Source organism: Bison bison, unplaced genomic scaffold (assembly GCF_000754665.1).
Source record: "Bison bison bison isolate TAMUID 2011002044 unplaced genomic scaffold, Bison_UMD1.0 scf7180017864242, whole genome shotgun sequence".
NCBI classification, from domain to species: Eukaryota; Metazoa; Chordata; class Mammalia; order Artiodactyla; family Bovidae; genus Bison; species Bison bison.
Window position 1 is genome coordinate 2812394 of NW_011494814.1, and position 19104 is coordinate 2831497.

At 41.4% G+C, this 19104-nt stretch overlaps 1 pseudogene; it reads left to right on the forward strand.

Annotated features, from left to right (window-relative positions):
- Nucleotides 1-19104, forward strand: part of LOC104993674 — a 59015-nt pseudogene that overhangs the window by 12112 nt on the left and 27799 nt on the right.

Below are 19104 nucleotides of genomic sequence, written 5' to 3' on the forward strand. Positions count from 1 at the left end.
CCCTCGTGATGGGGATGAAGAAGATGGACACGATCTCCTCAGACATGAAAACATGTTGCCTCAGACATTAAATAAGATTTAGACTTTAAATGTACTCAGAAAATATGGGATTAAAACATGTGAGAAATACTATGCTTTCTTTCACCTCGCCTTTGAGAAGTAACTTTTTCTAGGAACAGTAGCTCTTTAAGACTCTGGAGCCCTGTCTGGAACACAGAGTAATGGAACTGATGCATTAGAGAATACCTACTACCTAAATTTTAGTACCTAAAAATGTCCTCATTTTACAAATTAGGAAGCAGACCAGGAGAAGCCGACTGAGATACCTAAGACCGGATAACCAGTTACTGACAAGTGTGTTAGTCACTCAGACGTGTCCAACTCTTTGCAGCCCTATGGACTTTCCAGGCTCCTCTGTCGGTGGAATTCTCCAGGCAAGAATACTGAAGGAGATTGCCATCCGCTTCTCTCAACCCAGGGATCAAACCTGGGTCTCTTGCACTTCAGGCAGATTCTTTACCGTCTGAGCTTCTGTTGGCTCCCTGTCCTCCAGGGAGGCTTCCCTGTCCTTCACTATCTCCCAAAGTTTGCTCAAATTCATGTCCATTGAGTCAGTGATGCCATCCAATCATCTCATCCTCTTTCATCCCCTTCTCCTCCTGCCTTCAATCTTGAACCAGCATCATGGTTCAAAAGCATGAGTTCTTCAGCACTCAGCCTTCTTTATGGTCCAACTCTCATAGCCTTTGTAGTGCTCCTCTTTCATGTCTGCTGTGCATGTAGCTATGTATGTGCTCTATAACTTGTAAAACACTCTTCTGCACAGTTAGTGGTAGATATAAGGTCTGTGTCCAGCGAGGAGAACTAACCCCAAATGGTTATTTTGATGAATAATCCTTGAACTCGTAAGTATTTCCATGGAAACAGTAGGGTTTCAGTTAGAATTCAGAAGAGATGCATGATAGTGTGCAGAGTGTAAATAACATCATTTTAATGATTTAAAGTACTTTCACATCAATTATTTCTTTATCCTTTCTCCAGTCCTATGAGTTACAAGGATGAGTGTCTGTACGTGGCAGGTAGCAAAAATGCAGAAGTAAGAAACTGTGCTGTTTACAGGATACATAAAAATGTAGAATGGCAGAGACTCTGATCTGCCCATCAGAAATCCCTGCTGAGAGGTTAGTTATCTAGACTTAGTCCATGTTCCTTTACTGGTTTCGATTTCTCTAGTGTTTTTATGAAATCACGTGATGCTGACTGTACTGTAATAGAAAAGGAAAGGACTGACACATCTAACATGTGTCGGTTACTTTAACTCTTCTGCTCACTCCCCTTCTCAGAGTCTGCTGACATAGCTCCTCCAAAGTGTGCAGCAGAACTAACCTGGTGATCATGCCCTCCCCAACCATCGCTTACGCCAAAGACAGATACCTGACCCTAAATGTAGAAGCGGCTCTTGAATAAGGACTACATAAAACCAAGGCTGACCCATGAACAAGCTGACCCAGGAAAGCTGACTGTGACAGAGAGGAGACTAAAGCAAGTCAACATTCACTTCCTGGTCAAGTGAATCCAGTCCCTTTTGAGGCCAGCTTTAATTGCTGGCTGGGAAATACTTGGTTTTCATCCAATAAATTCCTTTTTTCACTTACATACCTTGAGTGGATCTCAATATCTTACAGTCAAATGAGCCCTTAGACCTAGGAAATGCATTATTTAGGCAAAAGGAAATCACCTTAAGAGGCTGGTTCTGGGACTTTTACTTTGTTTCTAAGTAGAGATCACGTTTGTGTCGGTGCTTCTGCCTTTCCAGTGGTATTGACTGAGTCCCAATGGTATTGACCAAGTATTCATGGATTTCCTGTGGAAAAGCAAGGAGAGGAGCTTTCATTGTTAAAAACCACGTCCCAATTCTGGGAAAGTTTTATCCTTCAGTTTCTCCATTTGATTTCAGATTTGTAGGAATTGGAGGGTTACAGTCTGGGATTTCTGTTGGTCAGATCAGAGTCCCTGCCAGCTCCTTACCTGCTCCTGAAAGTGAAAGTGTTAGATGCTCAGTCATGTCCTACTCTTTGTGACCGTAGGGACTGTAGCCCACCAGGGCAGACCTAGGGATCTCCAGGGAGATCCCTGAGTCAGGGATTGAATCCATGTCATCTGCATTGACAGGAGGATTCTTTAATGTCTCAGCCACCATGGAAGCCCAAAAAGTCTCTTATTGAATTTGTTACAATATTGCTTCTGTTTTATGTTTTGTTTTTTTGGCCATGAGACATGTGAGGTCTTAGCTCCCTGACCAGGGGTGAACCTATACCCCCTGCATTGGAAAGCCAACTCTTAACCATGAGACCCCCAGGGAAGTCCCTATCTATTGGTACCCCCTGCCATTTGTGACCCCATGAACTGTGTAGCCTGCCAGGCTCCTCTGTGCGTGGAATTCTCCAGGCAAGAATACTGGAGTAGGTGCCCATTCCCTTCTCCAGGGGATCTTCCTGACTCAGGAATTGAACCTGGGTCTCTCACATTGTGGGCAGATTCTTTACCATCTGAGCCACAAGGAAGCCCTGGGCTTATTAGGATCCTAGAAACCTCAGAATCCAATGTTTCTTCATAGATGCTTTTTTTCCCTTAAAAACAAAACTCCTTGGCATACACTGTCATCCACTAAGCATGTATTGTGTTAATGTAGTGGACATCCTGGTTGTCTCTGTGACATTCATGACATCTTTCCCCACTGTGTGACACCTCTCCACTCAGCCTGCCCACTCCTGCACAACAGGGCATGGCATTGACCTGGTCACAACGGCTAGTGCAAGGGCCTCCAAAGCTGAGGACTCTTGTTCATTGTGAGAAGTCACTTTCTCTCTTCCCTGGATGTGAAGGAGAAAGTGTGTTGCCTCGGTAGCTGCTAGTAGGCATAATACAGCAGTGGGGGGAGCCAGCCTGCAGGAGAGGCCCCCAGTGGAGGTGGGCAGAACCAGGAGGACTGCAGAGAGGTCGAGCTGGGCCTTACGTAAACAATGCCTGATGCTGGCGTCTTCTATGGACCTTTCAGTCACATGTACCAGTGAAACCCCATGAGCATTTAACCAGTTCCAGTTCAGTTTTCTGCTATTTTCATCAAAAAAATATTCTGTTAGGTACAGACCTGTTAAATTCAATTACGTCTTTCAAACTTTTGGATTTCTGGTTTCAGATTCAAATACTAGCACCTTCACTGTGCTGACAACAGCAGTAGGAATACTACCCATATTAACATCTGCCCTCACAGCAGTCTTTTGAAATAGGTACTGCTGTTATTGAACTTCCACTTTTCAGGTGAAGATAGGTTCTGGGAGAACGTGTTATTGTTGTTCAGTTGCTCAGTCACGTCCGACTCTTTGTGACCCCATGAACTGCAGCATACCAGGCTTCCCTGTCAGTCACTGTCTCCTGGAGTTTGCTCGAACTCATGTCCTTTGAGATGATGAGCCATGCAAACATCTCATCCTCTGCTGCCCACTTCTCCTCCTGCCCTCAATCTTTCCCAGCATCAGGGTCTTTTCCAGTGGTTCAGCTCTTCGCATCAGGTGGCCAAAGTTTTGGAGCTTCAGCTTCAGGGTTGGTTTCCTTTAGAATTGACTGGTTTGATCTCCTTGCTCTCCAAGGGACTCTCAAGAGTCTTCTCTAGCATCACAGTTGGAAAACATCAATTCTTCAGTGCTCAGCCTTCTTTTGGTCCAACTGTCACGTCTGTACAGGACTACTGGAAAAATTGTAGCTTTGACTATATGGACCTTTGTGGTTATCTGGGTCATTAAGACCTTTTTTGTACAGTTCTTCTGTGTGTTCTTGCCACCGGTTCTTAATATCTTATGTTTCTGTTAGGTCCATATTATTTCTGTCCTTTATTGTGCTCATCTTTGCATGAAGTGTTCCCTTGGGATCACTAATTTTCTTGAAGAGATATCTAGTCTTTCCCATTCTATTGTTTTCCTCTGTTTATTGGCATTGTTCACTTAGAAAAGCTTTCTTATCTCTCCTTGCTATTTTTTGGAACTCTGCATTCATATGGGTATATCTTTCCTTTTCTCCTTTGCCTTTCACTTATTTGCTCAGTTTTTTGTAAAGCCTCCTTGCGTTTTGCCTCATTGCATTTCTTTTTCTTGGGGATGGTTTTGGTCACTGTCTCCTATACAATGTTATGAACCTCCATCCATAGTCCTTCAGGCACTCTTGTCTATCACATCTAATCCCTTGAATCTATTTCTCACTTCCACTGTATAATCATAAGGGATTTGATTTAGGTCATACCTGAATGGTCTAGTGGTTTTCCCTACTTTCTTGAATTTAAGTCTGAATTTTGCAAGAAGGAGTTCATGATCTGAGCCATAGTTAGCTCCCGTTCTTGTTTTTGCTGACTGTATAGAGCTTCTCCATCTTCAGCTGCAAAGAATATAATCAATCTGATTTAAGTATTGACCAGCTAGTGATGTCCATATGTAAAGTCTTCTCTTGTGTTGTTGGAAGAGGGTGTTTGCTTTGACCAGTGTGTTCCCTTGGCAAAACTCCGTTAGCCTTTGCCCTGCTCATTTCATACTCTAAGACCATACTTGCCTATTACTCCAAATATCTCTTGACTTCCTACTTTGCATTCCAGTCCTGTGACTTTTCTAAAGTCACAAAATCTGTAAGTGGTAGAAGAGGCTGAAATGGAGCCTCTGTGGCACCCCACTCCAGTACTCTTGCCTGGAAAATCCCATGGATGGAGGAGCCTGGAAGGCTGCAGTCCATAGGGTCGCTAAGAGTCAGACACGACTGAGCGACTTCACTTTCACTTTCATGCATTGGAGAAGGAAATGGCAACCCACTCCAGTGTTCTTGCCTGGAGAATCCCAGGGACGGGGGAGCCTGGTGGGCTGTCGTCTATGGGGTCACATAGAGTTGGACACGACTGAAGCAACTTAGTAGTAGTAGTAGTAGTAGCAAATACTATATCATATCTATTTTTTATAGAAGAGATATTGGAGCTCAAAACATTCAGCTTTGTAGGCAGCTGGCCATAGTCACCCATATTTATGAAGTACTTTTTTATTTTTCCAAAGCCCCTTGGAACCTATGTTACCACTATGTTGACAAGTATCAACAGTTAACAGGTATCAACAGTCAACAAGTATCAACAGGTTCTGACTGATGAAGAGTCCAGAAGCAGATGCTCTCTAGGAAATGAATCAAGGTGTTTTTATCTAAAGGATTCACATGAAAGAAAGTGCTCTCAGGATACACAGTAGAGATGTCAACAATATTCTTCAGTGACAGACACAATGTATAAGCCTGTGGACCTTCCAAAGAGAGCTGTAGCATCATTGTATGTGATTGAGTCTGAATGAGGGTTACCCTGGGACTTGTGGGAAGTGTCACTGAGCGATGGCAAGTGACATTTGCCCCACTGGCAAGCCCAGCTGGATCTTTAGGATCAGTTCATCCATCCTGGTATTATATGATATGGCCATAGACTGGCATAATACAGTGTACACAGGCATCTTATTTTTCTAGTTTTCGAAATATGGAATACTTCACAAATTTGTGTGTCATCCTTGTCCAGGGGCCAAGAATGACACACAAGGATATATATGTGTGTGTTTGTATGTGAGAGAGAGAGATTTAAATGAGGGTTTAATATTCTTAAATAACTGCCAAAGGTGGATTACAGCACGTGCTGCTGCTGCTGCTAAGTCGCTTCAGTCGTGTCTGACTCTGTGTCACCCCATAGACAGCAACCCACCAGGCTCCCCTATCCCTGGGATTCTCCAAGCAAGAGTACTGGAGTGGGGTGAGGGAACATCCCATAAAATGAACTTCACATTTTAGCATCACAAGCATTTGGAATACGAAATATCCAGGAATGGATGTTATAAGAAAGGTGAAAAGAAGTTTGCTTAAGAAATTTAAAACTTAAAAATTGATTATTCCCCCAAAGTCCAAATAATTGTGGTCCAGGTAACCATCAGGTTAAGACTTCATATGTTGATTTCTTTGATAAGAATCTTCTTCCCTGTATAGTCCCAGTTTTAGTGTATGGGCTGCAGGAGTGAGCACCACACTCTGTTTCAACACATTCACTTTCCCCAGGTTAGCACAGTCTAGTTTAGGATCTTTTCTGATCTTCGAGCTGCAGAGTGACACCAAAGGTCAATCACTCAGATATCTCTGAGAATCTCAAAAGCACTCAGACCAGCTATGCATCTGTCAGAAAGATGATTAAAATTTTACAGATAGGAGAATTAAAGTCGTTAAATTACAGGGGTAATTAGACTTAAAACCATTTGGCCTCCCAAGTACACGTAGTTGGATAGTAACAGAACTGAATAGAAAACTGAGGTAATTTGCTTTTGTGTTTCATCTTTGCTTAACTAGAATGCATTAGCTTTTTAATCATAGGAAGTTACCTAAGCAAATTTTATTTTGAGTAAAGCCTAGAATAAAAACCAGGAACATCATTGGAAGGCCAGGCTTGTGTCTTTAAGTATAAAGCCTTAAAGGATTAAGCCTGGATTAGTTTTTAGTAATTAATGTTGAAGAGTTGGTAATGAGACTGTGCATGTGGTTTAATCAGACTGTCTTTTTGGAACCCAGATCAGCCATGCTATGATGACTGTGATGCTAATAAGAAAAAACGTGGCTTCTTGATCAAGGGAGTGACAATTAGTCCTCAGGGCAATGATGATTTCCCAGTGTGGTGAGGGGCTGCAGGGTCAGGGGGTTTTTCATGGCTTTCTCATGTATATGCTGATCAATGAGTTTTTGATAAAGTAGATAGTAGTCTCTTCTCATGGTTAATATCCCATTTTGGCACCCTAGTAATAGCCTAAGAAATCCTCTACCACCATAAATTCTAAATGCTCTTGGCTAACTTAACCTTGACAGTTCCTTGGACAGCAAGGGAATCAAACCGGTCAATCCTAAAGGAAATCAACCATGAATATTTATTGGAAGAACTGATGCTGAAGCTCCAGTATTTTGGCCACTTGATGCAAAGAACTGACTCATTGGAAAAGACCCTGATGCTGGGAAAGACTCAGGGCAAGAGGAGAAGGGTGAGACAGGATAAGATGGTTGGATGTCATCATCTACTCAGTGGACATGAGTCTGAGCAATTGCTGGGATGAACAGGGAAGCTTGGTGAGCTGTCATCCATAGGGTCACAAAGAATCAGACATGACTTAGCGACTGAACAACAACAACTTAGCCTTATTAGATAGACTAGAATTAGAGACAGTGATGCCATCCAGCCATCTCATCCTCTGTTGTCCCCTTCTCCTTCCGCCCCCAATCCCTCCCAGCACCAGAGTCTTTTCCAGTGAGTCAACTCTTCGCATGAGGTAGCCAAAGTACTGGAGTTTCAGCTTTAGCATCATTCCTTCCAAAGAAATCCCAGGGCTGATCGCCTTCAGAATGGACTGGTTGGATCTCCTTGCAGTCCAAGGGACTCTCAAGAGTCTCCACTAACCTCACAGGAATGTTGTAGAGGTTAAACTAGATGCCATTTGTAACATACTTGAGAGTGGGTAATAGTCATTCAACAAATCTGACTAAATGGAAAGAACCAGAGAGTTCTTTCCCAGTCTGGTCCAGGTGTATTATCTTATTTGATACTTGTAACAACCCTACAAAGTAGTCAGGACATTTTATGTATAACCATAAAACTAGACAAATTGTAGGTAATATATGATAAAGATTGTTTTAATTCACTTTTTATACTTCTCTAAATAATTCAAATCTACAGCTACTCAATAACTCATTTTGATTTCTATCAGTCTGTTCTGTCAGAGCTTCTTTTCCTTGTATAAGCCTCTAAGCCTTTCATTCTTCACCCTATGCCTTCTTCCATTTTTAGCAAATTGTAAAATAGTTTTCAAAGACTTAAACACAGTCATTTATATTTGTAGCCTTCTCTTTTTCGTCATAGTTATATCTTGTGTACAGGTTGGTCTCTATTCATTTGAAGTTCTAAGTTTTATAGTTTCCTTCCAAATGTCCTGAACTTTTCTTCCTAGGTCTGTTTTCTTTCTTACTGTCTTTGTAGCTTTCTCTCTTTTCTCCGTGAAGGAGTCTTTCCTTCACAGAAAGCTATGCTGATCTTTTACACCGATGAGTTGTAATCTGTTAACTTTTCCAGCATAATTAGCTGAACACCACTAGGTTGCTTTGGGGAGGGCCTCGTGTTGCCTGATGGAAAACTACCAGTTACTTAAAATGCTGGAGGCTGGCAACCCTCCTGCCTCACCAGCCTACCCCTTCTCTCAGCTGGAACACCTTACTGTGGGAGGCCTTCCTTTTACTAGGTCTTAGTGGAAAAAGGCCAGGGCATATCAACTGAGTTCTACCCGAGGGGCTTTACTGCTTCCCTCTTAACATTGGCTGAGGATACAATTTAGACGGGCAGGAGAGAGCTCAGGCAGCCTGGGTTGCTGTCTGCTTTTCCTGGCAGGACTGTGGGGGCATGCTGTTCCTGTCTGTTCTCAGAAGCTGATCATTCTCTTCCTGGGGCAGCCCGGAGGGTTCCACACAGCACTGTGACCTCACCAGCAAGATGATAAAGAGGAGAGCTCCAAGGGGATGTCCACACCTGGCAAAACGAATGACAATCTCAAGTCTCACACTTTTCTTCAAGTCCAAATCCCGATAGAGATTCTCTGAATCACACCCTTCATCCTTAGATTATTCATCCTTAGACCTTTTGTTGTAATGGAGAAACAGAAAGAGAAAAAGAGAAGAGATGAAGGAAGAGGAACATTCAAAGAAAACTTGGAAACTTGACTCCTAGATGATTCAAAGATATATGTTTAAACAATGCTGAGAATGATTTCGCTGAAGGGAGCATGAAGGCAGTGCACCTGGTTTTACTAACTGTGAAGTGACTGGTATTTGAACATAAAAACCATATAAATTAGTGTCTTTCAGATATGACAGAAGGATGGAGTGCTTTATGGGGCAAAAAGTTATTTGCTATGTAATTTTAAGAGTAAGCAGAATAGTCTAAACACTAAAATTCTTTAAAAATAGAAGCTGTCTTAATTAGTGACAAATATAAAATCTAAATGATTCGTAAGAGTAAAATACTAGTTCTGGTTTTTATAATGAAGTACTTTTTATTAAAATTTAGTTTTTGAGAAACAGTACAAAATATAAAACTTGGCTCTAAAAATAAAACACTCTAACCTATCATTTGAGACCTACCCAATTTTAATGAGTTTCTTTGACAGGCTCTGTTTCCCTTGTGACAGACCGTCTCTTTTCAGTTTGAGTCATCATTGCACATTTATGAAATCTGACAATGCTGTTTTTATACAGCTTTAGACATTTGGGTCAACGTGATGGGTGAAACATTGCAAAAGTGGAGTTATTTGACTGATTGAAGGTGGGTGGCAAAGAAGGTTTACCTGGGGGTGGAAGAGGGTTACAGAAAGAAGTGGGGAGGGTAATGGGGCACCAAAGGTGAATTTCACTGCCTTTTCCACTTTCCCCATCAGTTAAGTACACAGCTGCCTGAAGCTGTAGAATCCAATTCTTTGTAATTTTTGGAATTAGCCTAGAAAGGGATTCTTCTTGTAGCTAAATCTAAGGTTCTAAAATTGGGGCCCTAGGTGTGTTTGATTGTTAGTTCTGTATTTCTCTGCCGTGTACATCACCCATTCTTTTTTGTTTAATATTGTTGGTTATCTTGGAGAGTGCAATTGTGCGGTAGTTTGAGCATTCTTTGGCATTGCCTTTCTTTGGGATTGGAATGAAAACTGACTTATTCCAGTCCTGTGGCCACTGCTGACTTTTCCAAATTTGCTGGCGTATTGAGTGCAGCACTTTCACAGCATCATCTTTCAGGATTTGAAATAGCTCAACTGGAATTCCATCACCTCCACTAGCTTTGTTCCTAGTAATGCTTTCTAAGGCCCACTTGACTTCACATTCCAGGATGTCTGGCTCTAGGTGAGCGATCATACCATCGTGATCATCTTGGTCATGAAGATCTTTTCTGTACAGTTATTCTGTGTATTCTTGCCACCTCTTCTTAATATCTTCTGCTTCTGTTAGGTCCATACCATTTCTGTCCTTTATTGAGCCCATCTTTGCATGAAATGTTCCTTTGGTATCTCTTAATTTTCTTGAAGAGATCTCTAGTCTTCCCCATTCTGTTGTTTTCCTCTATTTTTTTTGCATTGATTGCTGAGGAAGGCCTTCTTATCTCTTTTTGCTATTCTTTGGAATTCTCAGATATGCAGATGACACCACCCTTATGGCAGAAAGTGAAGAGGAACTCAAAAGCCTCTTGATGAAAGTGAAAGTGGAGAGTGAAAAAGTTGGCTTAAAGCTCAACATTCAGAAAACGAAGATAATGGCATACGGTCCCATCACTTCATGGGAAATAGATGGGGAAACAGTGGAAACAGTGTCAGACTTTATTTTTCTGGGCTCCAAAATCACTGCAGATGGTGACTCCAGCCATGAAATTAAAAGACACTTACTCCTTGGAAGGAAAGTTATGACCAACCTAGATAGCATATTCAAAAGCAGAGACATTACTTTGCCAACGAAGGTCCGTCTAGTCAAGGCTATGGTTTTTCTTGTGGTCATGTATGGATGTGAGAGTTGGACTGTGAAGAAGGCTGAGCGCTGAAGAATTGATGCTTTTGAACTGTGGTGTTGGAGAAGACTCTTCAGAGTCCCTTGGTCTGCAAGGAGATCCAACCAGTCCATTCTAAAGGAGATCAGCCCTGGGATTTCTTTGGAAGGAATGATGCTAAAGCTGAAACTCCAGTACTTTGGCCACCTCATGCAAAGATTGACTCATTGGAAAAGACTCGTGCTGGGAGGGATTGGGGGCTGGAGGAAAAGGGGACGACAGAGGATGAGATGGCTGAATGGCATCACCGACTCGATGCACGGGAGTCTCAGTGAACTCCGGGAGTTGGTGATGGACAGGGAGGCCTGGTGTGCTGCGATTCATGGGCTCGCAAAGACCTGGACATGACTGAGCGACTGAACTGAACTGGTCTCGGAGAGTGTGATTTCTTGCTTTTTGTTTGTTATTTATTGACAAAATTCCAAGGGAACAGATTTCCTGTGCTGCTGGAGTATGAGAACACATAGGAGCCACTAAATAAAGAGGGAAGAAAGGAGGCTTTTCCCCTTGGCTCTCACAGAGAATGCATTACTGGCAGCTTAATATACTCTAGCAGAGGGAAGGCCACAGCTGTGAATGCAGTTAATGGCCCTTGCATTTACAAAAAACACAGATTCATAAACATCAGTGACGTCTTTTAAAATGTGTACCTTATTTAGGGGGTAAAATTTTTTTTTACAGACAGGGTAGGAATGTATTTAGAGCAGATGGATATGTTTTCAATGTACCATGATATGCAGTGGAGCATGAGAATGACCAGTTCTACCATAAAATATTAAATCTGATGTGTTCTGGAACTTTTTTTGGTGGTTGCTTCTTAGACCTTTTTAATACCCCTGCTTTCTGTCCAGATCTGGACCCAAATTGTGGCCAGCTACTAAGACCAGAGAACTAAGTGGTTCCATGTGTTCCTGGCACCCAGTTCTTAGAAAACAAACATAGACGTGTTTATTGATTACTTTTTCCATCAATGTGCCATATTCTTGGAATTTTTTGATGTGTGGTCTACCAGATTGTTTACTACTATGCTGCTTCTTGGTAATGCTGACAAAGTCTTTTCAGGATGCCTTTGATCTGTGCTGTGCTTAGTGGCTCAGTTGTGTCCGACTCTTTGTGACCCCATGGAGTGGGGCCCACCAGGCTCCCCTCTCCATGGGGATTTTTCAGGCAAGAATACTGGAGTGGGTTGCCATGCCCTCCTCCAGGGGATCTTCCCCACCCAGGGATCAAACCCAGGTCTCCTGCATTGCGGGCGGCTTCTTTACTGTCTGAACCACAAGGGAAGCCCAAGAATACTGGTGTGGGTACCCTCTCCCTTCTCCAGGGGATCTCCCCAACCCAGGAATCGAACTGGGGTCTTGTTCATTGCAGGTGGATTCTTTACCAGCTGAACTACTGGGAAAGTCCTGCCTTTGATCAGTGGTTCTTAAACCTTATTGTACATCAGAATTACCGGAAAGTCTTGTTAAATACAGATTGTTGAGCCTCATCCCTGTAATTTCTGATTCATTGTGTGGAGGGTAGGACCCCATAATTTGCATTTCTAACAAGTTCTCAGATGATGCTGATGCTGTTGGGAATCACATTTTGTGAAACATTTCTTTAGATAGAAGTTTATTAGCTATTAGTCCCAGTCTTCTAATTGGATTTAATTGACCCCTACAATTAGCCACTAGTCCTAATAAGGGTTTCCAGAAAGTACAATACAGTAAGTTAGAAGAACTCTTACCTGTTCATAAACTGCCTGAACCTATGAATGTTCCAGTGGGAAGACTTTCAGGAGCCTATGTTGATCATGTGATATCTACTGTCTGTTGGAATTTGTCAGTATCTTTTGGGGTTTGTTAGTGTCCTGGTAGGATCTGGAGGTGCCAGGGTCGGAAATGTTAGACTTGAATATCTTAACACACTCTTTTGACTAGTCCTACAGACTGGATTCCCAGATCTCAACCACTGTTGAATCTGGTGAGATGAGACCTCATGGCATAGCCAGAGATATTGCTGATTCAGTTCCATGCCACTCAAGTAAAGTCAATGTTGCAATAAAGAAAGTCACACTAATTTTTGGCTTCCCAGTGTATATAAAAGTTATGTTTATCTGTAGTCCATTAAGTGTGCAATAAAATTATGTCTAAAAAGACAGTATATACCTTTAAATTTTTTTCTATTTTATTGAAATATAGTTGATTTACAATGTTATGTTAATTTCTTTTCACTTTCTTTTCCATTATGGCTTATCACAGGATATTGAATATAATTCCCTGTGTTATACAATAGGACCTTGTTGTTTATTTTGTATATGATAGCTTCATGTGCTGATCCCCAAATCCCAATTCATCCCTCCCCCAGCCCCCTCCTCCTTGGCAACCACAGGTCTATTCTCTATATTTGTGGGTTTGTTTCTGTTTCATAGATAAGTTTGTTTGTGTCATATTTTAGATTCTACATATAGGTGATATCATATGTATTTGTCTTTCTGTTCTGACATACTTCGCTTAGTGTGGCAATTTCTAGGTCCATCCATGTTGCAAATAGCATTATTCCGTTCATTTTTATGGCTGAGTAATATTCTGTTGTGTATATTTACCACATCTGCTTTATCCATTGGAGAAGGAAATGGCAACCTACTCCAGTATTCTTGCCTGGAGAATCCCAGGACAGAGGAGCCTGGCAGGCTACAGTTAGTCAATGGGATCGCAAGGGTTGCAAGAGTAGCGCTATCTTTCTTTCTTTATCCATTCATCTGTTGATGGATACTTAGATTGTTTCCATGTCCTGGCTATTGTAAATAGTGCTACTGTGAACTTAGGGGTGCATGTATCTTTTCAAATTATACTTTTGTCTGGGTATATACCTAGGAGTGGGATTTCAGGATCATACAGCAATTGTGTTTAGCTTTTTAAGGACCCTCCCAACTGTTTTCTGTCGTGGCTGTACCAATTTACATTCCCACCAACAGTAGAGGAGGGTTCCCTTTTCTCCACAATCTCTTCAATGTTCACTATTTGTAGACTTTTTGATGATGGCCATTCTGACTGGCGGGCTACAGTCCATGGGGTTGCAAAGAGTTGAACGCAATTGAATATGACGACTATGATGATTCTGACTGGTGTGAGGTGGTACCTCATGATAGTTTGATTTGCATTTTTCTAAAGATGTTGAGGATCTTTTCATGTGCCTATTGGCAATCTGTATGTCTTCTTTGGAGAAATACCTATGTAGATCTTCTGCCCATTTTTTGATTTATTTGTTTTTTTATTTTTGAGTTGTATTATCTGTTTATTTTGGAACTTAAGCCCTTGTCAGTTGCATCATTTGCAAATATTTTCTCCCAGTCTGTAGGTTGTCTTTTCATTGGCAATATATACCTTAATTAAAAAATGCTTAAAAAAAAAAAAAAAGAACCGTATGGAAAAAAAAATGCTTTATTGCTAAAAAATGCTAGTTATCATCTGACAATTTAAGAGTTGCCACGAACCTTTAACTTGTAAAAAACACTCTACAAAGTGCACAAAGCAATGCATAATAAAACAAAGTATGCCTGTACTTAGGACCTTATTTTATTTATTTTTTATTGAGCTATAACTGACATATTACATTAATTTCAGATGTACAGCATTATAATTTAATATATGTATATATTACAAAATGCTCACTGTAATAAGTCTTGTTAAAATCACCATACATAGTTGCATTTTCTTTCCTGTGTTGAGAATTTTAAAGATCTACTCCCTTACTGACTTTAATTATATAATACAGTGTTATCAACTATAGTCACCATGCTGTAGTCACATTACATCCCCAGAATTTATTTATTTTATAAACTTATTCTTGTAAGTTCGTACATTTTGACCCCCTTCACCCCTTTCCTGATCCTCCACCTCTGTATCTATGACTTTGGCTTTTTTATTGCTTATTTTTTAGATTCGACATATAAGTGAGGTCAAACAGTATTTGTGCCTTTTTTTCACCTAGCATAATGCCCTCAAGGTCCATCCATGTTGTTGCAAATGGCAAGATTTCAAGTTTTATGGCTTGAAATATTTGAGACCATATTTTATTTGCTCAGCATAATAGCCCTGTTGTTATGGGATGGTTTTTAGTAATGAATAAAACAAAAGAGTCCTTGAGTTTCCTTCTGTTTAAATGATAGGTTATTGTATGATGAGAAAGAACCAACAAGGAAGAGTGGGAATAAGAATTTTCTAAGCAAAAGACAGACAGATTAGTTGTGATGATGAAGGAAAGAACTTGTGCTGCTAGGGTAACTGAAGCTGGAGTATGTGAGCAAGGAGGGAGGGGGATTAGCTGGGAGAGGTGGATAGGCATGAGCTCCTGTCCTCTGGCCATTTGAGCTCCGGAGGAGAATGAGGAACAGCAGACTTTTTGAAAGCTTTGTCTGAGTTATTGGCATTCCTTATAATTACTGTCAAAACTTAGTAAAATTAATATAATGTCTCACTCTTTTTTGCCCTATATAGTTTCTTGAGTTAATTCTCTTACTTTGGGGTTAAGTCACATCTAATAATTACCTTAGTAGGCAATATTATTGGCTATTAACACTTTTAAACTTTTAACTGACGATCCCTTATTCAAGGATATAGCCTAGGTTGAGAGCTACTGTGCCATGCATTGTGTGGGCCTTACTCAACAGGGTGGAGTGGATTGTTCATAACAACAATTTAAACATTGTTTTTGTTGTTGTTGTTGATAATTTAAAAAAAAAATGTAATGTAGACATATTCTAGGTCATCAGGTTGATCATCTTATAACTTGCCATTATATTTCATTCCCCACAAAGGCATGTGTGTTTATGATGGTTGTGTTGGGATCATGCATTTATGATAAGCTGTCATACATATATATATGAGAAAAAAACAGGGGCAGGTTGATATATAATGACACACTTGTACCAAGTGAAAATCAGAACACAGTGCAGAGACCCCATGTGAAGGAGCGTGCATCTGATGCTATAGATCCTGTGATAAAAAACCATTGCGGGGACTCAGAAAAGGTAACGGCAATGAAGATGGAGTGGGGAAGAAGAAAGGTTCATGATGTTAAATCACTGTGACTCCATGATTGTCTCCTGGGGGAGGAGGGTTAGGATGGTAAAGGGGAGGAAGTACTTAAAGATGATTCCTCATGGTTCTTAAGCCTGAGCAATGGAGAGGTTTCTCCTAAAGAAAATAACTCTTATAGCATCTAGTGTCAACTTGAATTAATTAAATGATGTTACTTAAATATGTATATGCATAAATTAGGTATAAGCTTATTAGTCTTAGAAAACCAAAACATATTTACAAATTTAATATAAAGATCTATAAAACCAGTTAATTTTAAATTAGCATTTTGAATTTTATATGACAAATGATATTGGCTTGAAAAAAAACTTAATCACTACTCACAAACTAAATACAGTGCAGACTGCTACTGCACAGATATTTTGAGTTAGGATAGGGAAAAGTGGTGAAGAATTGTGAATACACAGCTCACAGACAGATCAAACTCTCTTAAAGAAGAGGCCTTATTTTTCTCAAGCTTGAGAAACTTATTGAAGACTCCATTCAAGGGTTACTTCATTTGAAAGTCTTCTCTGACAAAACCAGCTGAACTGGCTGCCGCTTATCTGAGTCTGGGTTGAGTTCTGTAATTTGTTTCAGAGCATAGTGATTCTTATGTATTTATCTTTCCCTAAAAGCAGTTTTTTCTAATGTCCTCAGAGACTGAAACATGGCATATAGTAGACGCACAGTAAAGATTTGTAGGTTTAATAAAAGCTTCAAATAGATATTCTGGACTTTTTTCCCCCCTCAAATAATTGATTTGTTGTTGTTCAGTCGCTAAGTTGTGTCTGACTCTTTGCAACCCCATGGACTGAAGCTCTCCAGACCTCCCTGTCCCTCACTGTCTCCCAGAGTCCGTCCAAGTTCATGTCCATTGAATTGGTGATGCCATCCAACCATGTCATACTCTGAGGCCCCCTTCTCCTACTGCCCTCAGTCTTTCCAGCATCAGAGTCTTTTCCAATGAGTCGGCTCTTCACATTAGGTGGCCAAAGTATTGGAGCTTTGGCTTCAGTATTACTCCTTCCAATGAATATTCAGGATTTATTTCTCTTAGGATTGACTGGTTTGATCTTCTTGCTGTCCAAGGGACTCTCAAGAGCCTTCTCCAGCACCACAATTCAAAGACATCAGTTCTTTGGCACTCAGCCTTCTGTATGGTTCAACTTTCATATCCATATGTGACTACTGAAAAACCATAGCTTTGACTATACAGAGTGATTAAGCTAAATTAAAAGCCTTGAGGGGATATTAGGCAGAATGCAGTCTTGAGAGAAGGTACATTATGAATGCTATGGGATAAATGATTTTTATCAGAATTAGATCTTTTGCAGTTGAGAAGGTGCTTGAAAGGTGATGGTCTGGGAGGGGAATCATGGTTGGAGAAAGGTTTACCAAGGCAGGCATCAAAGGAGCCAAGCACATCTAGTAGTGGTGTCCCTCATGGGCATGTCTGTGGGAAGCGGTTTGATATTATTTATGTGTCTGGTCCACACAGTCAAAGGCTTTGGCATAGTCAATAAAGCAGAAATAGATGTTTTTCTGGAACTCTCTTGCTTTTTCCATGATCCAGCGGATGTTGGCAATTTGATCTCTGGTTCAGGTCAGGAAGCAACAGTTAGAACTGGACATGGAACAACAGACTGGTGCCAAATAGGAAAAGGAGTACATCAAGGCTGTATATTGTCACCCTGTTTATTTAACTTATATGCAGAGTACATCATGAGAAACGCTGGACTGGAAGAAGCACAAGCTGCATTCAAGATTGCCGGGAGAAATATCAATAACCTCAGATATGCAGATGACACCACCCTTATGGCAGAAAGTGAAGAGGAACTCAAAAGCCTCTTGATGAAAGTGAAAGTGGAGAGTGAAAAAGTTGGCTTAAAGCTCAACATTCAGAAAACGAAGATCATGGCATCCGGTCCCATCACTTCATGGGAAATAGATGGGGAAACAGTGGAAACAGTGTCAGACTTTATTTTTCTGGGCTCAAAAATCACTGCAGATGGTGACTGCAGCCATGAAATTAAGATGCTTACACCTTGGAAGGAAAGTTATGACCAACCTAGATAGCATATTCAAAAGCAGAGACATTACTTTGCCAACAAAGGTCCGTCTAGTCAAGGCTATGGTTTTTCCAGTGGTCACGTACGGATGTGAGAGTTGGACTGTGAAGAAGGCTGAGTGCCGAAGTATTGATGCTTTTGAACTGTGGTGTTGGAGAAGACTCTTGAGAGTCCCTTGGACTGCAAGGAGATCCAATCAGTCCATTCTAAAGGAGATCAGCCCTGGGATTTCTTTGGAAGGAATGATACTAAAGCTGAAACTCCAGTACTTTGGCCACCTCATGCGAAGAGTTGACTCATTGGAAAAGACTCTGATGCTGGGAGGGATTGGGGGCAAGAAGAGAAGGGGACGCCAGAGGATGAGATGGCTGGATGGCATCACTGACTCGATGGACGTGAGTCTGAGTGAACTCCGCGAGTTGGTGATGGACAGGGAGGCCTGGCGTGCTGCGATTCATGGGGTCACAGAGTCGGACACGACTGAGCTACTGATCTGATCTGATCTGATCTGATGTGTCTGGTCATAGGCGTAAGGCTGCTGTGGGCCAACAGTGTGAGCAGTGGGAAGAACTGGAAATGGAACAGTGGGGAGCAAGGACACGCTGCATCCTGAAAGCACCTTTGCATACTTCTGTCACCGTGTCTGACTGCAACACCTTTCAGAGAGTAATGGCCATTGCTTCATTCTGCCTTGTAAACCTTACACAAGTTTCTTTCAACCCACAGCCACAGAAAGAGAGGATTTGGGGGTAATAGAGTTCCAGCTTAACTGAGTTCAGTTCAGTTTAGTTTCTCGGTCATGTCCGATTCTTTGCGACCCATGAATCACAGCACACCGGGCCTCCCTGTCCATCACCAACTCCCGGAGTTCACTCAGACTCACGTTCATTGAGTCGGTGATGACATCCAGCCATCTCATCCTCTGTTGACCCCTTCTCCTCCTGCCCCCAATCCCTCCCAGCACCAAAGTCTTTTCCAGTGAGTCAACTCTTCACATGAGTTGGCCAAAGTACTGGAGTTTCAGCTTTAGCATCATTCCTTCCAAAGAAATCCCAGGGCTGATATCCTTTAGAATGGACTGATTGGATCTCCTTGCAGTCCAAGGGACTCTCAAGAGTCTTCTCCAACACCACAGTTCAAAAGCATCAATACTTCGGCGCTCAGCCTTCTTCACAGTCCAACTCTCACATCCGTACGTGACCACTGGAAAAACCATAGCCTTGACTAGACAGACCTTTGTTGGCAAAGTAATGTCTCTGCTTTTGAATATGCTATCTAGGTTGGTCATAACTTTCCTTCCAATGAG